General features: G+C 32.3%; 1 protein-coding gene across 2 annotated transcripts in view; it reads right to left on the minus strand.

The window, feature by feature from the left end:
• LOC106134715 (sushi, von Willebrand factor type A, EGF and pentraxin domain-containing protein 1) overlaps positions 1–19,460 on the minus strand; it is an 88,744-nt gene that overhangs the window by 54,313 nt on the left and 14,971 nt on the right. The window lies entirely within an intron of this gene.

Below are 19,460 nucleotides of genomic sequence, written 5' to 3' on the forward strand. Positions count from 1 at the left end.
AAATCTCTATGATGCCCACAATAATATTTTATGTCAAAAATTCGTGGCTTTCAATCTTTTCGAGATTGTTTACTCTAGAGATAAAGACGTAAGAAGAAGAAATATATGTATATACCTATATCGGAAAACAAAGACATTTGAAAGCTGTTTGGGTGTTTATTTATTTAGGATTTGGCAACAATATTTATATAGGTTATGTATCTCTTAACAATGGTCGTTTAAAGGTGCCGTGTGGTTCTCGGAACCAATAGAAAAATGAATAGGACCACTCCCAACTCTTTCCTATGGATGTCGTAAAAGGCGACTAAGGGATAGACTTATAAACTTGAGATTCTTCTTTTGGGCGACGGGCTAGCAACCTGTCACTTTATATGAATCTCAATTCTATCAGTAAGCCAAACAGCTGAGCATGGCCTATCAGTATTTTCAAGACTGTTGGCTCTGTCTGCCCCGCAAGGGATATAGACGTGACCGTATGTATGTATCTCTTAACAACGCAGCTAAATACTCATCATCATTACAAACAAACATCAACACGTCCGGATGTAATGACTTTGTGTGACATAATAATGATAGTACAATGTAATAAGGTAATAATAAACAGTACATTGCCTTCAAGACCTTGACTGATGCATATTTTAATTAATGTGTAATGAGTCAACATTTTATTGCTAACATTAAAATTAAGTAATAGGTACATGTACTCATTGTATTCAGACTAAGGACTTATAAAATTTGTCCTTTTAAAATTATTATCATTCTGAGGTTTGTCTTGTTTGCTTCTTTTCTAAGGAAATACCTGAGTTATGACCAAGGTATGACCACAACCAAAAAGTGGTCATGACATGGAGCTACCCTATGACCGTGTTTTAATATTTTTATAAAAAACGTAAAGGTGTGACTTATCTATCTATTAGCGCTAAGCTACATTCAACTTTTCAAGACGGTTGACTCTGTCTAACCCGAAGAACTTAATACGTGATTATGTATATATACATATGTATGTATGCATAGCTATAAAATCTAAGTAAATTTGATTAACTCTAGTATATACAGGTTCACATAACATAAGTTTATAGTATAAGATCCAACATCACTTATGGGTTTTCGGAAATCCCCAAGGGAGCGAAGCCCTGCGTGGTTAAGTGTCAAGCATATGTCGATGTATGTCGAGGTCCCGGTAAAAACTGAGGGGTTAGTGCGAGTTTTACTCGATCAAACGCGTCGAGCAAGTAAACCCGAATTTGTATGTCATCAGCGCCACCTAGTGGTAACGCGCTGGAACTAATGAAATTCCATACAAATTCGTGATTACTTGCTCGACGCGTTTGATCGAGTAAAACTCGCACTAACCCCTCTGATATCTTAAAGAAACCATCATAAAACCAAACTGCTAAACGTTGCATTTCAGTCTGCCTTACGGTTATATGAATACAGTTTATAATAAGCCCTAAAGTTTATATGAAATTATTTAAAATAATAGTATCGAACTGATATTTAAAATGCAAAGTAACAAATAGTTCTCAATATAAGTAAAGATAAATAACTACGAGTAATTTTTGCTTCATTTAAATATAGCCAATTTATAAAGAAAAAAACGGTGAATAAAAACGTCCACAGTATAATAATAAATATGCGGTAACCTCTTGTTCTGTCTGTCTGTCTGACATCATCTTATTCCGGAACTCACGTATCTACGATACTCGTAAGTTAACCGATCGTTGTGATGACGTTTGCGTTTAAAAATGCAGTTAGTTATATATGTATGATATATTTTTATGTTAACACATATATTTAAAATTGTGCCCAAACCGGGAAAAAGCACAATTGATGTTTTTAGATTATGTAAAGATGACCAATATCATCTAAATTGTTCCAGCCGTTCTTGAGTAATATCAATAACACTAACAAAGGCAATCGAAAGAATAAATTAAAATAATATTACATGCTATTTTTAAAACATTCCGTTTAAAACTTAGGATTTCAAATGTGTACAAGCAAATAGTAATATGAAGCTTAAAGCCCACATAGGCTTTCAATGTCGCCTGAAGAATAAAATAACTCTTATGTTTTGATTAATTATATTTACAGGGGGGTCATGTTCATCTGCAGTCGACTTTAGGTACTATTTGTTTTAACCAAAAAATAGAAAGCTTTCTTATTGATACTTCTTGACAAATGTGGATGCTACGCATTATAAAAATAGGACATAGAATAGAGAGACTTCTCCGTAAATTATTATGTATGTATCTATTTGAGTAAATTATAATGAGTATAATATCAAGACTGATGGCTTAGTATACTCCGCAAGGGATACAGATGTAATTGTATGTATTTTATTTTCCCAAGGGTTTTGCGATGAACGACACAAGCAAAGACGAAGTTAAAGGCTAGTCAATAATTGTGAAAGTTAAACCAGTAACATATTGTTATAACTTTATCATTCACGCGCAAACAATTTGCATACAATGTATAGGACATAAACTTTATGTACCTACTCTTGCGTAAAGTGGCTGTCAAAATAGTGAACTTATGTCATGTCACATTTTACAAAGAACTAGTTCTTTTTTATGTAGTGTATGTCAGTATAACCTATAAATGCCTCAAGTTAAAATACACAATCTGCTTACTACGTTGCGACTGTATGTTTTAGTCTATAGATGCTCCAAATATTCATTGGAGAGATGCTCCAATGACAGGTTTGGTAATTAGACACGTTGTCCTAGGCGGTCAAAGGGTTAAAATACCTATGTATAAATTGCAAATCTAAATTGTCTTTTGGCTTTTAAAATAACATCACGATAAAAAATAAAATAACATAGGTAATTTTAAATTTGAGTTTTTGATTCATAATACGAGCATAGTGGAACAACTCTGTGTTAATTCCTTTTATAAGGTGATTACAAATATTGCAAATGAGTCGAGGGTATAGAAAACCGATACTTTAATATTCTTGCAATGTAGCTATGTCTCAATTAGCTCAGGATGTTCTAAAATAAAATGTAATTTCCGGTATACTTAACGTATTTTATGTACGTACTAGCTTTTACCCGTTTTTCGCAAATCCCACAGGAACTTTAGTATTTGCCGTGATGAAATGTACTCATGTCCATTTTCAGACTCTTAATTATTTATACGTAAAGTTTTAAGCACGGTTCAGTAGCTCGTGACGAGACAACAAACAAACAAAGTTACTTTCACATTTATAATATTGATTGAGATTGAATAAATTATCTGTATATTTTTTAATTCCAAACACATTTGTTAATTATTGTAATTTTTACCTTTGCTTTCATGATATCCAGGAATCTAAGTACCAAATGTGACAGAGGTCTAGTTTATTATGCGCCTAAGTAAAATTTCATAAAAATCCGTCACTTAAGTAGTTTTTGAATGAAATTGTTACAAACAAAAATACAAACCTTTTTTATTTATAATATTATAATATTTAAATAAAGTATCTGTATGGATTATGAAACTTTTTAGCTAAGCATTACTGTTGTTTTAAAAGATAATTATCTTTGTCCCACTTATGGACTAAGGTCTTTCTCATTGTTTGATTCGAATCATTACGCAGTGTGAAATATTATAATGAGCAATTATTATTCAAGTTTAAACGTGTAAAGTATTACCTGAAATTATATGTACTTACCTACACTATTTTTAGGGCTATGTTGAAATATCTGGCTTCTTTACTAAACCATAAAATAAAATTTAGTTTGATAAATAAGGGCATAATAATAAAAACATTATCTACAGAAAAACTAAATAATCCCAAAACAATCAACATGGGCTAGTTTTTCAATAGGTGGATCAAAATAAACTAACTAATAAATAAATCTCATACAACAAAAAAAAAAAACAGTACTTTTGTGTAGCAGCGAAAAAGTCGTCATTAGCACATTTAAAATTTTCAAAAACATTCTTAAATAGAACGTATACAAAATGTGACTTTAAAAATCTTGGAGCGCTCAATCCGTAAATAATAAATATTTATTTTCTCTCGAGTATGACACCCAGCGCAGAGATGAAAGTAAGCAAGCCTCATCGGAACCCGCCAATCGACATAACATGCCCCCGTGGCCTATTCTCACGGGCTCGATCCCTCCCCCATTGTCTGTTTGCGATGCTATGCGGATAAGCGGTGTTGTGCGAACTTTATACAGATGTAAAGATAAATCATTACTCTTACATTTACACTTTTTAGTCAGTGGCCAGTGTTACGATTTAAAATTGGAATGGTGTAAAAATATTTTCTGTTTTTTGTCAGAGACCAGTTTTTTGTTGCTGATTTAATAGACTTTATTGCTTTTACTCCATAACCTTTAACGTTAATATTTAACAAAAGAAATTAATTTAAAATTCAAAACATCTAGAACTTCCACAAATTCAATTTCTTCCCGAAACAAAATATTACTTTGAAACTTAACGAAACTCATAAAAAATAAAATCCATTCCATTAAACTGAGAAAAATTTACAGAAGTTTTTGGTGTGAAAGGGTTTAGCTTGAAGTAGTAATTTTCTTTCAATTTATTATTCGCTGCCTAGTTAGAGACTTTCCTTGATAAATATTGATGACCATCACGCCATTAATTCACCTCTAGGGTTGCTTTACGAATATAAATCTGTCAACTGAAATATGGTTTCTATCCGCAAGAGAAGTCGTGTTTAATACACTAACAAATCCATAATATCTTATCATCTCTTTCATCTTTGCGTATACCTTCATCGCAATCTCAGTGATTAGCTACAACGCTCAGGGTGAATAAATTAAACATGCATAAAAACTTAAAGATAATTTAAGTTATTGTAACGACGACAATAACATTTCATAAAAGACAAAATTGTTGAAAGATGTAAAATTAATAAATATAACTTATTTTTACAAATAATAACATATCGATTCAAGTTTTTTTTTCTTTAGTGACTTGTTGATTCAATGCTTAAAATTGCTAGTGGATTATGTTATTCCATTGTTTTTTATCAACAATAGCAATTTATGTCTGAGACAACTGTCATTAAAAGTCAATTGAAGTCATTGCCCGTATCATTTATTTATTTAAAAATAGCTGAAGTAAAAAGTTGGAATGCCGAAAACACATCGAAATATAAAAATAAATATTTTTGATATTTCGATGTGTTTTCGGCACCAATAAAATAAGAATTGGACCACTGCTTCTCTTTCCCATAGTCGTAAAAGGCGATTAAGGGACAGGCTATAAACTAGATAGGATTATAAACTAAGCATTCTTCTCTTAGGCGATGGGCTAACAATCTCAATTCTATCATCAAGCAAAAGTTTGAAAAGTGTTAGCTGTCTACCCCGCAAGGGATATAGACGGGACTATTAATGCATATTTAGATAATATTATACACAAATTCATACACAAAAATCGAATTTCACGACCGTTATCGAATTAGTTCAACAAATATAATTTCTCATAAACATTTTCCAAGTTTCTCCCACGAGCCGTTAGTAAAATTCGGGCCGGCGACGCTTCTAATTGGCCATTGTGACAATGGGAATCACTGACTGACCCGCTTATGATTACCTACTGTAATAGTCTAATAGCAGTTTTACGAAACCCTCTCACGCCTTTTGTAACCATTTCGATTAAAGATCTCGGAATGAAATGTGAATAAAGAAGTGGCAAAATATATAAGTTTAAGTGACGTCGCAAGCAATCGTTATTGGGTTAATACATACATACATATAATCACGTCTATATCCCTTACGGGGTAGACAAAGCCAACAGTCTTGAAAAGACTGATAGACCAAGTTCAGCTGTTTGGCTTAATGATAGAATTGAGATTCAAATAGTGATAGGTTGCTAGCCCATCACCTAAATGAAGAAGTAACATATTACGGTACATTATTTAAATTTGACATTCCGTATTATTTAATTATTTAAATTTCAATGAAATCATTTACATAACAATGTAATTTATCGTCTACATTTTTATATTCTAATTCTAAGTTTGGATAATTGTGAAATTGACATTATTGAAGAAAATGCTGCAGTGCAGTTTATTACTGCTTCTTCTGCACTTACGCTTTGAAAGCGGCAGTAATGTTGTAAAACCAAAAGCAATGACAATTATTCAGTGTTGTTTGAAATGTCCGTTTGATTTGATAAAAAAAACCATTTGATAAAAATTTTGAATTCGCTTACTGACATGATAGCAGTTCAAATATTCGAATAACCAACGAAGTAGTATGACCAGGTCGTAAAATACCAAGTCAGTGAAATTATCTTGACCTCCGGGGATATTGCGCAACCTTAATGTTACATAAATAACTATTGGCCAGATGGTTTTCAACAGACCAAATTGCTTTATAATGGAGTTTTATAGGCGGAGTAAAACCTTTTTCCTAACTTTTCGCTTTTATTTCTAAGCCGGGAGGGAAGCTTTGAATATGATATAGCTAGATACACAGCTGCTAGAGATAAAGCGTTCTGAAAGGCAAGTATTATAATTAATCAATCATTCGGAATATACCTTATCGTCTCGAAATTTTTTTTTACGTAAAGGCGACTAAGTGATAATAAAGTCATAGGGCTGAACGTGACCTTTCAGTCTTTTCAAGACTGTGGCTCTGTCTATCCCGCAAGGGATTAAGACGTGACTATATATATGTTTGTAACATAGTAGTTAGCTCATACATACACATAATCACGTTTATATCCATTGCAGGGTAGACAGAGCCTATATAGTCTTGGAGAGTTTGAAAGTTTTTTTTTCGGTTTTGCAATATTTTTAGGATAACAACTATTCATTGTCTTTCTCTGTTCTCTCAACTATGTAAACAATTAACATGATCAATCTCTTTAAAATTGATCCAGAAGATAAAACGTCAAGGAGAAATCAATAAACAAACCAACTTTCGCATTTAATAAAAGCATGAAAGTAGTGATTCAGAAAGAATAAAACTGACTTCGTAGATAAACCCACAGTGATTTTGTAAATAGCAATCAAGCCAACCATCCTTGGTCGTGACTGGCTCATCGGGTAGTGATCCATTCTAAAGGAATTTCGATGTTGGAAACCAGTTTGGTAAAATTGTTGATAAATAACGGATATTTCAAAAAAAATCTTGGGTAATTTAAAGAAAACGTGTAGTTTATAACTTTATGTATTTTGCTTTTGATGTCATACCTATTGTAATTTTTAAACATAAATAAAACACGCGTCTTTTCCGGTGGAGTAGGCAGAGACTACATCTTCCTACTTAAAACCATTCCTGCCTTCTATTTTCGCTTCATCTGCATTTAATAATTGTTTACAAAATAATTTTATGTTTCCTCAAATCCGTTTACCTATTGGTAAAAAAATAAGACATGAATTATTCTGTATATTTCTTTTAAATCGAAGTTTTTATACCTAACATATTTTCTTTAAAAATCTGCATAGAATAAGAATAAGCTGGAATACACTATCTTTTTCGTTGTTATAATGTTTAATCCATACTAAATGAAGAAAAGCTTTAGTCAGATATGAGGTAATCAAAAAATTTAAATGTACTTAGCTACTTACGGGATAAAGCCGTGTTAGGTATATGTTCGTATATCATAAAACTCATAATGTAGGCTGAACAACAATCTAATGCCAAAATCAAACATCACCGATGATTCGCCTGGCCGTTATGCGGACGACTCAACAACGGGACCTCGCCAAAGTTGTCCTGAATATTAATTTGATGTCAAATAAAATCAGAGGAGTGTTTGCGGACATTATGGAATGTGTTGCCGTTACATGAGTAAATCAATTTATTGAAGGAAAAAAACCAATATTTAAGGCGTAACATAAATATTTCTGTGAGAAAATGTTTGGTAAATGAAGGTATCTTTAGGTTTTTTCATGGCCTTTTGAATATATCAAGCTAAAATTGCATCGTCATATCAAGCGTGCCAGAACAACGAAAAATTATGATCAGAGTCACCAACAAGAGATTATTGAGATTCAAAAGTCCTTTGATACAATCTTTTATATATTAAAATTTTTATTATGTAACAAGATTTACATTATAATTAATTCGGACATTAAAATTATTTTCTTCTTTGAGATCGGCGTGTCAAATCAATTTACGCAATAATTATTGGCGCTAATGAATATTTATCGAAAACGTTTTATATGAATTATAATTACTCTCTTCCTCTGTGTCAGTATTTACTCCCAACTTTTACACGTTCCCGATAAATAATCAGGTTAAATTTACGCTATTCGGGATACCGCATTCTCATTTATCATCATGGTGGATTATTCAATCAGCTATTTATATTAACAAGCCATTATTTATTAGTCTGTTTTATGTTAAAATTGAGACTTTTATTTCAAAATTGTATCATTGTTTACTTGTGATTTCAAACCGTTCAAAAGCGTTGTTTGTTGGTTAATAATTAATATTAAAAGGATCTTTTTAATGACATATAGGTACATTAAGGGAAATAATCACTGATAAATGTAATATTTTCAAAATAATGCAATGGAATCTTTCCTTGATGAACACAAATTATATGTTTGTCAAAATCATATGATTTAACAATTACCCAATATTCAATTCATTCATCAGGCCATACAAAATGGGACACATTACAGATTTTTCGTGTCCAAAATGACGATTTGAGTATCAAACAGGTGACTGAGCGTACGACTGACGATCAATTCCGGTTTGATTACGTATTTCATAAGCGATTTAATTGGAAAGTTGATTGACAATCCAACAATCGAAGTCAATAACTATGTGCGCAAAATAAATAATGAACAGGTGTTTTTCTCTTTTAATTATACAACTTTTAATGTGTGAGTTTGCTGAGCGCTTGACAGTTGCGATCATGACTCATTAGTTCAGTAGCTAAATTTATTTTAATTTTTTTATATTCTAGGAATTAAATTTATGGTATTCTTAATCCTCAATGTACTGATATTCATGTTGTTTTTGTTTTATAATTTTGTCAATACATAAAATCATGCCACTTTCCCGGAGGGGTAGGCAGAGACTATCTATACTATCTGAATATTTATATCATATAATTTGACTATGTAGTTTGTAAAAATTACCGGCATTATGAATTTGTAACTTTGATCCAATGCATGCTAAAAACTATTTAATTACAAACATTTTTTTATAATATTTATATTTTTTGTGACCAGCATTGGTAACAAATTTATCGAACACTTGCTCCTTTTAATACCCAGTTTAGGGTACATAATCCGAATTTGTATAAAGTATCTATTGCGTACTAACTTTAATTTACTACGAGTCCTACCGTCGAGAATCGCCTGCAGAGATCACTTTCACACATGTACCGAAATCTGGCCAAGACGAAAGTGAGAGGCGGCTTTTTCTTTGTACAAAATATTTGCACCTGGAACTTGAGAATGGGCAAAGAAAAACATATTTTCACTTCCCTTAATGGCTCGCTGTTACGTGTCGGCATTTTATCTAAATGGAAATTACCTGGAAAAGAAAATGTCCAAGTTAGTAAATATGTTTGTTGAGATACACGTATATGATGAGTTTGCTATACTAACTGCTCAGTTTCGGTAGTATAATAATACTTTATGCGAAAGTAACTCTGCCTGTTTATCTGTTACGCTCTCACGCCTAAATAGCTGAACCGGTTTCATTTATACTAGTGTTTAATACAGTAAAACTTAGGTTAATCCTTGGGACAGAATAGGAGGTTTTCTTTAAATCGAAAAAAGGATTATTACACTCATGTCTTTTTGTTTGTTTGTGTAATATCTTTATTGCATAGAAATATTTTTATCTGCACGCTGATGAAATATCAGGCAAAAGTTAGTTAACCAAACTAAGCTATGTAAAGCACAAAAAATACGGTCGAATTGAAAACCTTCTCCTTTTTTGAAGTCGGTTAAAATGTAAATAAAAAAATAATATACTATTACGTGCATAAATAAGATATTAGTAGAGAATGAAGACTTCAAGAAATAATGAATTCCATATCATGACGAAACATACATATTTCTTAAAATATGACTGACACGTGCTATATTCTTGTAAAAATTTTAACAATTTTGATTTCTATACATAAATAATCGAATCTTTTGTATCAAGGTTTTCTTTAATTACCTGCGCTAGATTTAGATCTATTTATTATAAATAAATATCAGCAGTCATGAATCAGTCATTGTAGTAATGTGCAAGCAATGCATTTGTTGCAACACAATTTAGGTTTATCGCCAGTCTAACGGTAGTGTCTATGACCTAGTTTCAGTTTTATGTAATTTCTAATTGAATCTTACAAGTTTTACCTTGGACTTTGAGAATTTAATATCAGTATAGAATCTTAATTCCTTACGAGATAGATAGAAATTTCAAGTTATGAAATTTAAAGTGAGTAGTGCTATCTAGTGTTATTCAGAAAAGAAAGAACCATTTGAAAAACGATAGAAAATAGTAGAGGGAAAATGAAAGGCCTTCTAAATGAAGGCCTATCATTTTCAGACATGACGACTTTTTTTGGTAGAAAGAAAATTAATGGAAAGACAGGAAGAGGAAGACCAAGAATAAAATATTTTGATCTAATATGGGAAAAGGTAAACGTTACAACATACCAATGTATTAAAATAATAACAGAAAAGAGATGAATGGAAGACGCTCCACTTAACTCCACCGACAAAATGTTAGCTTTTAAATTTAAGGAAAAGAAATAGTATATACATACCATTATGTCCGTTTTCCATAAGGGTAGGCAGATAAAGAGGTAGAACGAATAGTGGATTTACAAATCCCCTTACTTTCATCGACAAGGTGAAGAATAGTCTCAACAAAAGGGACTATAAAATATGAGACTAGACATTTTAAACTTCAACGTTATATCCTTAGACTCGTACACTGCAATGGATGACCGCCTTTATAAAGTACATTCATCAATCTTTAACTCAAACCCATCGATCATTACATAAAAGATGCTCGCCTTCTTTGATCATTGGTGACCAAAATGCAAAACCTTTTAGCTAAGCCGTGTGGGGATGTAAGTGCGAGTGATTTTCCTATTTTGGCGGCTCAAATTGTTGATTTTCTGCTCAGTCGAGTTGACTTTTTTCGTTGAGAGTAAAATACAACTAGATATTCGCCGCAAACTTAGACTCTGTTTACACTTTCAGTATTTACATAATTAAAGTATCTTAAAAACTGCTTAATCGATTTGAACTTGAAAATTCTATTGACAGATTATACATATAGATTAAAATCATCACTGAAAAAGTTAAAATAATTTGAAATTTGTTAATATCTTTTTTCTCTTGACGTTTTGGTTGCTTTCTCTGTAGAGAGGAGCCTGAAAAGTCTTTAACTTAATGAAATACTTAAATAATTTTTTAAAGTGATATACAATAACAGTTTCAACTCGATCACGAAGTGAACGATCGCAAAGTTATCGCATTAGTTGTCGCTTCGTTAATCAAGCTAGCGTTCATGTAACGGAACGTATTGCCACAAGATGGCGGACGCATTGGATTACTAGACGGAATACCTGTTACGGTTTTTATCTTTATGACAAAATACTGTGCTTATCTGTAACTGCTACTTTAAGTAGGCAGAAAAAAGATTACAAGTTTTTTTTTATATTCTTTATTTTTTATGTGTTTACGCTATACTATAAGCGCTCAATACCATACGAAGTAGGTAAATGCTACAAAAATATATAATCCTCTTATGCTTCGCTTGAATACATGTTTTTTAGCATATGAAACTAAATTAAAATTGATTGGCGTGCTAAAGAGTGCTACTTATAAAATAACATGCTATTTGCCGCTTTCGTGCCATTCATAAAGGTCTACATCCACATAAAATAAACTGAAAACTTTACAATAAAATAAAGAAAACTCCATGATTCATCTGTTTGTGATGCGTTGGAAAGTTGCTACGTGTCTTCGACGGGAATCGGCACACGTACGAAACATACGTGACGGTAACCTAAAACGGAACGTATTCATTGCCAGTGTCACTCGACCATTGACTGTTTTACTGTTACCGCCTTTTTCTATCTCTCCATAGATGGATTCGAACGCGACGTCCATATTCATATTTTATGTGAAAGACCGACCCGCAGCGCTTGAAAGGAAATATATATTTTTTTTGTTATATTCCATGTTACGCTAGAATTAACGTTTATTGGAGATTGGAGTTTATTAAATGTGCGATTTTATAGTTGAAAAGGTATAGTTCAATTATTTGATCTGGAAATTATAAATACATACTTAGCACAAAAATAATGTATACGAACTTATGCGTTTCATTCTTTAGATATATTTTTTATAGAATTGACTAGCATCCTGTCACTATATCTTTGCAAGTTAATAATGATGCAAGTTAACATGATTAATTAATCACAAATTAAGAGTATTGTGACTATTGGCTCTGTGTATCCCATTAGGAAAAAGGAATATCCAATCTAGGATCACTTCAGTGAGTTGTAAGGTCATCGTTTCACGTGTCCAAAGGGTAATTAACCCCGAGAAAGGCTAGTTCCAAGTAGGTATTTCCGGTACTAGACAAGACCTTACAAGACTTAGGTTTTAAGCATTTTATCGGTTAGTATGTCGACAACTTTCTTTTAGGTATTACGAAATTCAACTTTTTTCTTTGTAACCTTTAATTCTGTTGTTTCGGAACTAAACATATACATATTTTGTACAAGTTTCCGACCGCGGCTTCAATGGCGTTGATGGAATATTGGATGGAAGAATGCTTAGATAGGCGTTAGGAAGATACGTAACGCCTAAGCGAAATTAGCAATACAAATTTTCATTTCAAACTATTTTCCCTTTAAAAGTTAGACAGTAAGTAATTAGTAATAGTTGAGGTTTTGTGACAGCGAACGAAAGACAAGTATTAGATAATTAATGAGAAAGTTCAGGTGTCAGACGTCAGGAATTCTAATTGTTTAGACAGATTTCAACTGACTTCTCTAAATGTTTGAACTTTCTGTTTGAATTTTAATAATTGTGGCCGGATATTATTTTATTAAAGAACACACAGAGGACCATTAAACACAGAAACTGTAGTAATGAACACATCAACAGTAAAACTGAAGTTAATAAACACAGATCTGACACGAATACACTATGTTACTCGTATCTCGTTAAAATAATAAGGAAATGAAGTGCTGCAAGTGTAATGCGAAAGAATTTTCCACTCCCGTTGTGTGCACAGTCGCGGTAGGGCCCAGTTACGGGCAACTCGAGAGTTCGCATAAAAAAATCTCGTTAGAAAATGGGAAGCCAACAGTTGGAAACCAGTCCCACGAGTACACAAGTAAAAGTATTTTAGAAGAGGATATAAAGAAACGACGCGTGCGCCTTGTAGTCGTCTTATCTATAGCTATCTTATTACTTAATGTCATGATTAAAAAAATAATGTTGCAATGACATTATTCGTGAATTAAATGCGACACGATTTGGAAAGTAAAAGTTGTTGCCTAAAAATTCGCTTTTTTAAGAAATAAACATTGATGTTCAATAGCATAAACGCGAAAGTTCGTTCACTTGTAAACATTTCACAATTGGCACAATATTTAATAGTATTTAACTTTATATATCTTAGCTAACAAACACTGATATATACTGGACATAGTTACAAAATAAAACGTGACATTAAAATATCCACACAAAGGCTAAGTTAGTGGGTCAGAAAAAACATCAAAACCCAGATTTAAGCTCACGTATGAAACGAATTTTGCGGTCAGGCGGGACCATCGTCGTGTTATGTTGGATTTTACTTTTTATTTTAATTTCATTTTCAATTCCTGCCTCTTGTTCATGTTAAAAACGGGTTCACGTCTTTACGTAACATTAGACTGTCATTAAGGTATTTGTTTCTCTGGTGTATATCTGAGTCTTTTGTAAAGAACATTAATTAAAATGTAAAATGATTGTTTTCCCAAATAGAAGGCAAGTTCCTCCATTCGTATCGTATACGTATGTAGACTATCCAACTGTGGAGGATTTTTAAATTGACAGAATGTAAGGGTACCTAACAATTTACACATTTTACGTTATATTAGGTACATATCTATATTTCGTCTCATAAAGTACCCTAAATCTGACCCACTTCTGCACAAATTCTTTAGTCAAGCAACGATTTGCATCTTTGAAACTATCCGATAGCTCCTTATATATATTTTGATGGCTTCCTTCAAGGATGCTCCGAATAAGGTCTACCGTCCACTTCCCTTGCAAAGCAGGTGGCAATTATTATTAACAGCACCACTTTCAGTTCATTGAACTGACACCGTTACTTGCTTTACGCATTTAGTTCTCGCCACAAGCTAACGACATGGCACAAATAACAATTGGTAACCGATTCTCTTAGAACTAGGAACTCTTAACGGTTATGCTGACCTGAAGAAGTGACCCTTAAAGGTGATGCATTATTTATTGCATTTAGTGAGATGATTAAGAAATAAGGAACGAGTATTTTTCATCGGAATTAAATAGTATCTTTCAAGCTCATGATAAGTAAACTATTCAGAGGTTACTTGTGATTATATATAATGTTTTATGAAAAAATGGAAAGAATTTTTGGCGTTTCTCTAAAATACGAATTTTAGTTATATTTTACAGATCTATAAGCCTTTGTTTATTAAGCCAAATTTGGTATATTCTAATGTTTATTATATATTTTAATCACAGACCATTAGTTTCATTAAATTATTAGCTATTATCTATTCATGTATAAATGGAATTAATAGGCTTTCGGCATATATACATAAACTAACGGTTTCGTGTATGGCTGAGATTTAATCGCTAAATAAATACTGTTTAAAATTTATTATATAACTGAGCTAGTCTCGTATATATTCCACATTGTTTCAAACGCATCCGCGCTCTTTCGCGCCTTTTTTTGCGACGCCATCTTGTTTTCCGGGGAGGCGTGCGCGGAACAAGGTTTTATTGCAAAAGTGAAAATGTCACTGTAGTGGTTGAATGACACTTGGAGCTAACTATGAGTGAAAAGTGCGGGTTCTATAGTGCCTTCCGCACCCATCGCCTAATGAACGCGGTATGATAGTATTTGCAGGGTTGCGAGTTTGAGTTGTTAACCTCTTTTGTTTTATTAAATTGAAATTGTGCGATGTCGCAGTTGGACTTTTTAATTAGGTTTATGATTAAAATGATCTAACAGATATGAAACAATTATTTGTTTAATGCATATAATCAGCAAAATAGTATTTTGATAAAGCGTGATGATTTCAAGCGAACCTTCTGAGTAATATAAGAAAGTGTAACTTTACACAAGTATTTGTTTACATAGCATAAAGAGAGACTACTAATTATTTAATAATAATTTTCAATTTCTATCAAAAATTAATCGGTTGGACGCAATTTATATGCACATAAACTAGATTTTTATTAGAAAAGCCAGATGTTCGGTATTGCAATCACGATGGTATACTCAACAGCAGATAAAACATTTAATTGACCTCTATGCTGTGGTAACAGCTGCTAAATTACAATGAAATTGGGCAGCTCGACATGTTGTTGAATGTACAACGGTATACTATAACCGGTATCAAATTCAATTGACTTGCAAATTAAGCCATCTCAGGCGTTTGATGCGTCTTGTAACGTTCAGGCAATTTCATTGTATATTTGGTATTATAATTAAATCATGAATACCTATAAATACATTTTGTTACATACTTGAAGATGCTAGCTAGAATTTACTTCATGCGACGTGACAAAACCGGAATTTTAAACTTCGTGAAATATTATTTTTTATCAATATATGTTTGCGTGAAGAAATTGTATAACTCCAACGAACGCTAGACTAGCAGTAGAAAAATAAACTTGTAATAAACACGAGAAGATTAAAACAATACTTCACTAATCTAAGATTAATTAATATATATTTTCTAAATTTATACATATATTTTCCAAAAGAAAAATTTTAACTCATATGAATTGATTTAGTTTTAAAATTGAAGCTTTTCACGAACTTTGGTAAGGCATAAGTCTTACTGTGTCATTCCATCGAAACCCAATATGTAGATTAAAAGAAAACAACATTGATCAAAGTTCAAGAATGGACAATCTGTGAGACAATAACCTAATAATAAACGTAAAATACTCAAAAGCAGTGACTCATAACAGGTCTTTCGGAGTTACACGAAGTAGTGTTGACAAAAAGGCTGCCTGGTTGAAGTTCCGCGCTTGTTAGCTGAAATTATTTGCATATTGGACGAAGAAGAGTCCAGTTTGCATTTATTTCGCTACCGAGTTATTTGTCGCCGTCTGGCGCAAAATTGAGCACAGTTTTTAAGCGAAACTAATGGACGGATATAGTTTGACGTCAGTCTGCTTTCAGTACAAACGAGTAGATGAACTTGTGTCTAGGTAGAAATATTATTATTTGCAAATTAGTCGTGTTAAATGTGATTTAAGAATAATTATACTTATTTTAAATTCTTTTGTCATTTTAAGATCAAAAAGATCTTACATTAATAACGGTTGTATATGTTGTTTTATATTACAGCTCAACGAAATTTGTATATTGTGTATTGCTAACAATGAAGGTTTCATAATCAAATAGACAATAAAAAGTACAAGACCGACAGTAAAAGCTTTGTCGAATAGTTCAACATTTAACACATAAAATCCAATTAAAAAAAAAACTTTGACGATAATTTAGATGAGATAGGCGATGATGATATAAAGGAAGTATACTCCGATCAACAGTTCTCATACGAACCTCTCTTATAACCTCAATTTAAACGTATGTAAAACACAATATACCAGTTACTATGTCATGTACCGCAAGCAACAGTAATTTGGTTACTATGAATGTACAGGTGGCTAGAAATGAATTCGCGACAGCAGGCTGCGATGTTACACCTGACGAGACCCGGACCCCTCTTCCGTGTCGGTTGGTTAGCAGACCTCTAGGACGGACACACGGTTCGAATCAATGGCCAACAAATACAAAAATCAATTATTTCAAACGCCTAATTTAATAATTAGAAAATTAATTCGTGTCTTTGTGATTTTGTTTGAAACGAGAAATTATATTCTTACAAAAGTACTGACTAATTTTGACATTTGATATAGACGCGACGACGTTGAGAAGTAACCATAAAAATTAATATTCAAGTCTTTTTATTTTTGGAAAACTTAATGAGAGCATTGCCAAGGGAATGCCTTAAGTCAACCTGTTGTACATTTTACGTGCATAAAGTTTACCTTAATCAATAAATAAATGCATATGATACAACAACACGTGTTCCTGATTCTATCCTAAATTTGTTTTGTACGACTTTTTTATGTTACACCGACGTACCTGCGCATTAAGGTATGCGCACGACATCACCGTACAAGAACTAAGATAATATATTTTAGCGTGCATGCTTATGATCTGTGTGTATAAACTTGCTCGGGCCTAATGAACGCCTGTGGACATGCAAAGCACAGGTTTTTACATCAATAACTGCGAGACTGGTTCCAGTAACAATTTTGCTTATAAAAAATACATATGCGAATGTCTTTTCATAACTGTAACAGTTAAAATAATAACTATAAAGAATAACATGACATAAAAAACGGGTATATTAAGTGATTTTTATATGTATTAAGTTTAATTTTATAAACTAGAAAAATTAAATGATTAATTTAACACGTGCTTTATTAATGATTAAAAAGCCGTAAAAGTTTGATTGAAAGTCTTTTCCCGTGTAGGGATGGCGGTAATTTTCTTCAGCGGAGGCAAATTACAAATATATTTATATGTATGTGTGTATGATATTTCATCTTAAACTTGGACGATTGTACTTTGCTTTGAATAAATAATGCCGTGTGGTTCTCGGCACCAATGAAAAAAAAGAATAGGACCACTCCACCTCTTTCCCATGTATGTCGTAAAAGGCGACTAAGGGATAGGCTTACAAACTTTTTTATTTTTTAGGCGATGGGCTAGCAACCTGTCACTATTCGAAATTTTAGAGAGATTGAGCACAAATCATAACCTCATGTGGATATTAACAGTCCCCGTACAAACAATTGGCAATTTATAGTTTGGCAACTGTCGCGACCGTTCTTTAGTAAACTAATTCAGGAGCAATCGTCTTATCGTAATTAAACTTACGGTTGTTTCAACTATCTCATTCATTACATTATTTTCGCTTTTAACTTGAGGTAATAAGGTCGATGTTACTTCAATCGGAGTTCCCCCTTAATGATAGGACAATGAACAAAGTAGCATTTTAATGGTAATATTTATACCGCTACCTAATTTCCACATATTAGAAGTATGAATATGTACTACTCTGTCCATGCATAAATGGCAAACCGATTTTTGTAATTTTAAGCAGATAAAAATCCCACGCAACTATGGAATAAAAAACTAAAATCCTTTAGATTATATGCTTCTTTTATTCTGTGACATATCAGTCCGTCAGTTTCACGAAAAAGCAGGATATACGCTTAATTAAAAAATATATTGCTTCGGAAAAGACAATACTTTAAGGTGACCAATAATAAAGGCATGGCCATAAAGGTTTTATTTCCAAACGAAGTGATTTATGGCAAGTTTTGGAGATACCTTCAAACGTGGGTGATGGTTGGTCTTTCTCACGGCTATTACAAATTTACGGTGTACAGATAGACGACCAAAAAGATTTGGGGTGATTAAAAAAAATTTTACCTGAGACGGTGACTCATTTATGTTAAGCTTTTAGAAGCGAATAGATTCCTGACTGTTATGAAATTCCAAGCGTCTGATGTTAATAACTTGGGTTTGATATTATACATTTTGAGTAGTAATGAAACTTTATTCCAATTAAATTCATATAAATGACGTTTATATATATATATTTACGTACTAAAATTATTCGTGATGGAGTAATAACTAAATTTAAAATAATTTTCACTATTATTTAAACGTGAGCTCAACACCGCAAATCATTTTTATTTTGTTTATGATATTTGAAATAATAAAAGTTGAAAATTGAGCTCAAACTAACTTTTTTTCAATGCAATTTATTTTAACAGTATTTTAATATCCCCAAACACATACATAACATAGATAAAACAAAAACCATAGAAGAATCATAGTTAAGTACGTCTCTTTTGACCTCTGACACTTCCCCGACACAACAATGGCAAAACCAGTAAATTTTAAATCCCATACATAGGATACGCTAGCTTGTGTTGGTACAAGGCTAACTGGTTCTGTTTTGTTGTTTTATCTCCCAACAGAACGTAATTTTGAAGCGGTCAGAAATGATTATCAAGTTGCAAAAGGACGAAAATATTACAAGGATTTTATTATTGTAAAGAAATAAATATTTTTATTGAATAACTTACAATTAATATTACATTTTATTATTGAATAACTACGCAATCAGGTATCTATAACCGATAAAAATGATTCTAACGAGTGAATAAAAATCTTTCGGATTCTGTGGCATTAAGTGTCTCATCATTTATTCTTTTTTGC

Source organism: Amyelois transitella, chromosome 9 (assembly GCF_032362555.1).
Source record: "Amyelois transitella isolate CPQ chromosome 9, ilAmyTran1.1, whole genome shotgun sequence".
Classification (NCBI taxonomy): domain Eukaryota; kingdom Metazoa; phylum Arthropoda; class Insecta; order Lepidoptera; family Pyralidae; genus Amyelois; species Amyelois transitella.